Source organism: Zosterops lateralis (assembly GCF_965231275.1).
Source record: "Zosterops lateralis genome assembly, chromosome: 3".
NCBI classification, from domain to species: domain Eukaryota; kingdom Metazoa; phylum Chordata; class Aves; order Passeriformes; family Zosteropidae; genus Zosterops; species Zosterops lateralis.
Genome location: NC_139764.1, coordinates 51,319,039 through 51,325,217, shown reverse-complemented (window position 1 = coordinate 51,325,217; position 6,179 = coordinate 51,319,039).

Sequence of the window (6,179 nt, the reverse complement as noted above, 5' to 3'; positions counted from 1 at the left end):
GCCTCTTCTCTTTCTTCATGTCTTAGTTTTGTATGAGCCCGCATGTTCTGTGAGTGACTTTTTAATTTTATATCACTAGTTCCTCGTGGATGCCAGACAAAGTTTTGGATTCTGCTCTTCTGATCTGTCTCAAGTCCTTTTCACTCATAAATATTTACACCTGCAAAGCATTAAAGCTTAAAATCTTCCTTTGTCAATTCTTGATGCTTATCATTGACTGTGATCAAGTTTTCTGTTTATTTCTGCTGCAGTTTTTGTGGTTCTCTGCTCCTCATTTTGTTTGAAAATCTTTTTACACTGCATAGCTTTTCATGGAACTTCTAAATCCACTGGGCTTTTTATTTCCTAAATGAATTTTTCTGATGTGGACATTACCAGATGATACAGGTGCCGTAGCAGAAAAATAGTAATCTAATTTGTAGTAGATTTGATGCTTCTGTTTGATTCATGCTCTCCACTCAATGTCTTAAATTGCTGTGTGTGGTATGGACAGCGTGAGCCAACTTTCTGGCAGAATGGAAAGCTACAGTCTGTCCCTTTTCGTTGTGAGGGGAAGGTGTTCTGGGGTAGATTATAGCTCCTTCTTGTCAGGAAATCAGCAAAGTGTTGCTTTTTCATTTCCCAGACCTAATATTCAAAGTCTGTTTCAAGTAAGTAAACTAAATTGTATATAGTTCCTTTCAAATTCTTGTAGCATGGTGTGGGGGAATCAGTTAGTCTGTCTGGAGCTTTACTAGGCATGTTGCTAACCCAATGTGCACATTTTGGAAGTGTCTGTTACTGTGCTTCTGTACACATTGTATATAAGCTGTATGTATAAAGCTATTTTCAGACAACTGCTTGCTAACAATTAAAATGACTGTAGAATGCATTTTATGAAGTATTTTCTTCTAACTCAAAGAAACAAAGGAAATCTGCAAATAAGATCATGTCAGCTTTTCATATACTACCTTGAGATCTATGCCAAAATAGTTGTTAAAATGCCATCTGTTTTTTTTTTTTCTGTTATGAAAATTTTCTTATTTCAGAAACGTCAGTTCTTTTCTATCTTCCTGTCCTGACTTTTGAGATGGTTTCTTTCAAAAATTTTTTTGCAACAATTGAGAAAACTACCATCCCTTCTTAGTCTTTGAAAAATGAGGGAATAGAGATAATTACTGTTTCCTCAGTGTAAGACATTTATTGTTTTGTAGATTAGAGCTAGTACAACATAAGTCTGATAGCATTTTCTCACTCCACCCTGTCAATACTAGAAATATTACATACACTGCTGAATCCTGAAATGTCAGTATGGTTAAATTCTCAACCGACCTGAGATACCTCATTTAGCATTACACTGTGATGTGATAGTTATCTTCAACAAAAGCACTTCACTTAAAATACAGGACAAATCTTTACAACACATCTGCCCCATAGATATTTTTCTTAACTCGGTCAAGACAGATTCACAGAAACCATGGCTGAGGAATTAGCAGGGCTAATTGAGAGGTCTTAAACCATGCTCAAAGGGGGAAAGGGGTAAGACCAGGCTACTAGACATCAGCCTTAGGGTAGCAGGGTTGTGAGGAGGGCAAAACCACTAGCCCAGCTGAAGTGCATCTACACCAATGCACAGAGTATGGGCAGCAAGCACAAGGAGCTGGAAGCCATTGTACAACAGGAAGGTTATGTATTTTCTGTCATGGAAACATGGGATGACTCTCATGACAGGAGTGCTGCAGTATAATATAAGCCGGATACCTATATGCAGGATACCTATAAGCCCTTTAGAAGACACAGGCAAAGCAGGAGAGGTGGTGGGGTGGAACTGCATGTCATGTGGGCAAAGATCAGGGGGAAGGTCAGCAGGGTGGACATCATGGTGGTGGGAGTCTGTTATATTCCACCCAACCATGACAAACAGACAGAGGAAGCATTCTAAAAGTAGCTGGCTGAAGTCTCATGTTTTCTAGCCCTTGCATTCAGGGTGACTTCAACTTGCCAGATGCCTTCTGGAAACACAGCAAAGAGGAAACAATCTAGGAAGTTCCTGGAGAGTGTGTAAAACAACTTCCTAATACAACTGGTAAATGAGCCTACAGAGAAGGTGTCCTGCTAGACCTGTTGTTTGTGAACACAGAAGGACTAGTGGGTGATTTGCTAGTCAATGGTTATCTTGGGCATAGTGGCCAGGAAATGTTAGAGTTTCAGTATTGGGTGAAATAAGGAGGGGTACCAGCAGAAGTTGCACCCTGGACTTACAACGAGTAGACTTTGGCCTGTTTAGAACACTGATTGACAGAGTCCCTTCAGTCAGTTCTGAAGTGTAAAGGAGTTTAGAAAGGCTGGATGTGCTTTAGAAAGGAATTGTTAAATACTCAGGACCAGGCTGCCCCCAACTGTAGAAAGACAAGTCATAAGGGAAAAATACCAGCCTGATTAAACAGAGAATTTAGGGAAAAAAAAAGAGAATCTATTGTCTCTGGAAGGAGGGTCAGGTATCTTGTGAGGACTATAAGGATATTGCAATGTTATGTAGGGAGAAGATTAGAAAAGCCAAACTAGAATTTGGATGTATTTTATGAGATGTGAAAGTCTGGAGATATATCCAGAACTAAGGGTAGATGATCTCAAGACAGTGCAATATAATCAATATGATCTAAAACTGCTGCCAAGTCTAAAATTACAATGTACTCTTACTTTTGAACATCCCAATGTCTGCAACTAAATGTTGCTGAGTCCAATCAGCTTAGCCTGTCTGAGAGCAGATTTACTTAACCTCTGTAACAGTGCACACATTTCATAAAAGCATAGCTTTAGGTAGGCAGCTTCTCCAATCTGATTCTGTGGCTGTGGAGAATGAAACTGTCAGCAGCAGAGGAGGTATCTATCTGTAGAAGAAAATGCCAGCAATGGCAAATATTATAGCTTTCACTGTGCACCAGCCTCTGTTAAATGCTTCTCCTATGTCTACACACTGTTTGCTTTCTTTTCCTCTGATGGCAAAAGCTGATGTGTTTGACACATTCCATTATTACCACTTTCATACAGACACATTGAATAAAACACATGGACTGCAGCAGATTTCCATGCAATGAAGGAATGGCAGGGTTTTAAACCACCTCTGTGCTCTGAGGAGTGATATGGGCATCATTATAACCTCTTGAGCCAGGTAACAGTCCCACCAGAGGGGAAGTGTGACTGTATCTGATGGTAACCAATGCAAGTGAGCTAGCTGGGGATATCAAGATTTGAGGCAGTCAGTGCCACAGTGGTGGAGTTTGCCATCTTTAGGAATATGGGTGAAGTAAGGAGTAAGGTTAGACTCCTGAACTCTAGGAAAGCAGAATTTCAGCTTTTCAAGGAGATAGTCAGTGGGATCCCTGGGATGCTGCCCTCAGGGACAATGGCTTGTGGAACAGAGCTGGTATATTTGTAAGAATGTCTTCTACAGAGTGCAATAGTTAGCAATCGCCAGGAGTAAGATATAGGGCAAGGAAGGCATAGTATAAATAACGACAGGTAACCTGTGAGAAGGTGAAGTTTGGTTCTGTAGGGAGGAGATGAGGAAGGCCAAGGTGAAGCTGTAACTGAACCTGGCAAAGGACACAAAAATAACAGGAAGAGCTTCTACAGGTATATTAACCAGAAAAAAGAAGTCAAAGAAGGTGTACCACCCCAATAAACAATCTCGGAAAACTGGTAGTAACAAATGAGAAGACTGAGGTATTCAACAACTTCTTTGCCTCAGTTTTCAGTGGCAACCTCTCTTCCTGCACATTTCAAGGGGATGTACAGCAGGATGAGGACTGGGGGAGTGAAGTCCCTCCCACTGTAAATAAGGATCAGGTTCATGACCAACTGAGGAACTTGAATGTAAGTCAATGGGATCTGATGAGACACATTCCAGAGTTCTGAGGGAATTGACTGATGTAGTTACCAAGTCACTTTCCTAAGTTTGAAAAGATGTTTCCTTTTCAAACATCTTATTTCCTAAGATGTTAGAAAAGTCATAGCAGTGAGGTAAAGTCCCAGGAGTAAAAGGGAAAAAGAAAGTCTGTGAGAAAGATGGAGAGAGACTGTTTAAAAGATCACATAGTGACAGGACAAAGGAGAATGGGATCAAACTGAAAGAAAGTCATGAGGGACCAGAAAAGGTTTCCCAGAGAGGTTGTGGATGCCTCTTCCCTGGAATTGTTCAAGACCAGGTTGGGTGGAGCTCTGAGCAACTTGGCTTTGTGAAAGGTTCCTGTCCATGGCAGGGTGATTGGAACTAGATGATCTTTAAGGTCTCTTCCATGACTTTATGACATATGGTTGCTCTAGCAATCTGTCTCAGCTGCAGACCAGAGCACAAAGAAGAAAAGGCTAAAATTGGTGGTGTGTCACTTTTAAATTTTGAGTGAGACATTATTGATATCATTACTTCTAGGACCACAATCTCTTCCAGTCCCAAAGGACTTCTCTTTATGCACTACACAGGGAAGGCGATAAACATAGTAAGGATCACTGTAAATCCTGTATTTACTTATTTTGGTGATCTTTGTTTTGCCACTTGAAAAATGACCTTTTACCTTGGTTTTCTTGAATGTTCTGTGTGTGGTTTATAGAGAAGAGCAGTTTTGTGGGTTTAGCCTTTACTGAAAAAAAGTGTCTGCATCACTCTGGCAGTTCATATCACAAGAAGTCAGGCTGCACTTTCCAGTGTGCTGACCAGTACTAACAACAGGCTCAAAAATGCATTTCAATTAAACATCAAAGCTTCAAATCAGCTTATACCTGGAAAGGATTTAGCAGCAGCTGACCAGAAAATCAGCTAATCATGATGTATTTCTGAATAATATTATTAAAACCTGAGCAGATGCAAACTCCCAGTTTGACTCTTTTGCCCACAAGTGCAATAGGGAACAGAGACTACGTGCAGAGAGGAGGAAATGATCCTTTTAAAACATTATGCACGGGAGGAGCAGCATGCTGATGATCACACCCTGTGAGACTCCCAAATGGGCAAGCACATGCTAGGAATTTACCCAACTTCCGAACTGCTCTTCAAAGATGTAAAGATGTTTTATGATTATTTTATAATGACAGTGTAAATTTAATTGGGCTAAAAATATGGAGCATATTGCTAAGGAGTTTTTGGCAGTTGTTAACAGTATGTAATCAAGCACTGAACCAAAGACATTAAGATGATGGAGCAAGGTCCAGAGAAGGGCAACGAATCTGGTGGAGGGCCTGGAGCACAAATCTTATGAGAAGTGGCTGAGCGAGCTGTGGCTGTTTAGCCTGGAGAAAAAGACACTCAAGGAGGACCTTATCACTCTCCAAAGGTATCTGAAAAGAGGTTGTAGCCAGGTGAGTGTTGGTCTCTTCTCCCTGGTAACATGTGACAGGATGAGAAGAAATGGCCTCAAGTTGTGCCAGGGAGAGTTTACATTGGATATTAGGAAAAAAAAAAATCACAGAAGGGTTTGCAAAGCATTTCAACTTCTCGGGGAAGTGGTGCTGTCAGCATATCTGGAAGTGTTCAGGAAACATGTGGCTACAGCCCTTCAGGACATGGTTTAGTGGTGAGCATGCTGGTGCTGCTGGGTTGACAGTTGGACTTGATGATCTTAGAGGTATTTTCCAACTTTAGTGATTCTATGGTTGTATGAATGCTGCGGATCAATTATTGTTTACCTGGTGGGTTGTAGAGTCTTTCCTCCTCTTTAGGAACAGTCATCAGGTTTCTGTGGCAGTGCTTGGATTGTAGATGCAAGTGTGATCTGAGAAGTTATGTGGTGATGTGCAGTATCAACATTCAGTGACATTCAGCTGCCAAGAAGCAGAGCTGTTGGCAATTCCCATGACATATCACATCTGTAACCAGATGTGTAACTGGAGAAAATAGATACAATAAATATCTTTTTAAGCTTCTTGTATGTAAGAGAATGAGAGGAAGTCAGAGGAGCTTTCCATTAAAAAACAAAAAAAACAAAACAAAAAAAAAAAAGGGTTTTTAGTTCATTACACAACACTTAGTACTTGCTACCTTACTGCCATTTAGCTAACCTGCCAAACCTTATCATCATATTGATCATCCAGAAAATTGTTCTTAAAATATAGATTACTATCCTACATAAACAATTTTGAAAACACAAAATGATTTTTGGAGAAAATAGCTTGAGCTTAACAAATTAACCTAAGGCCACACTGAA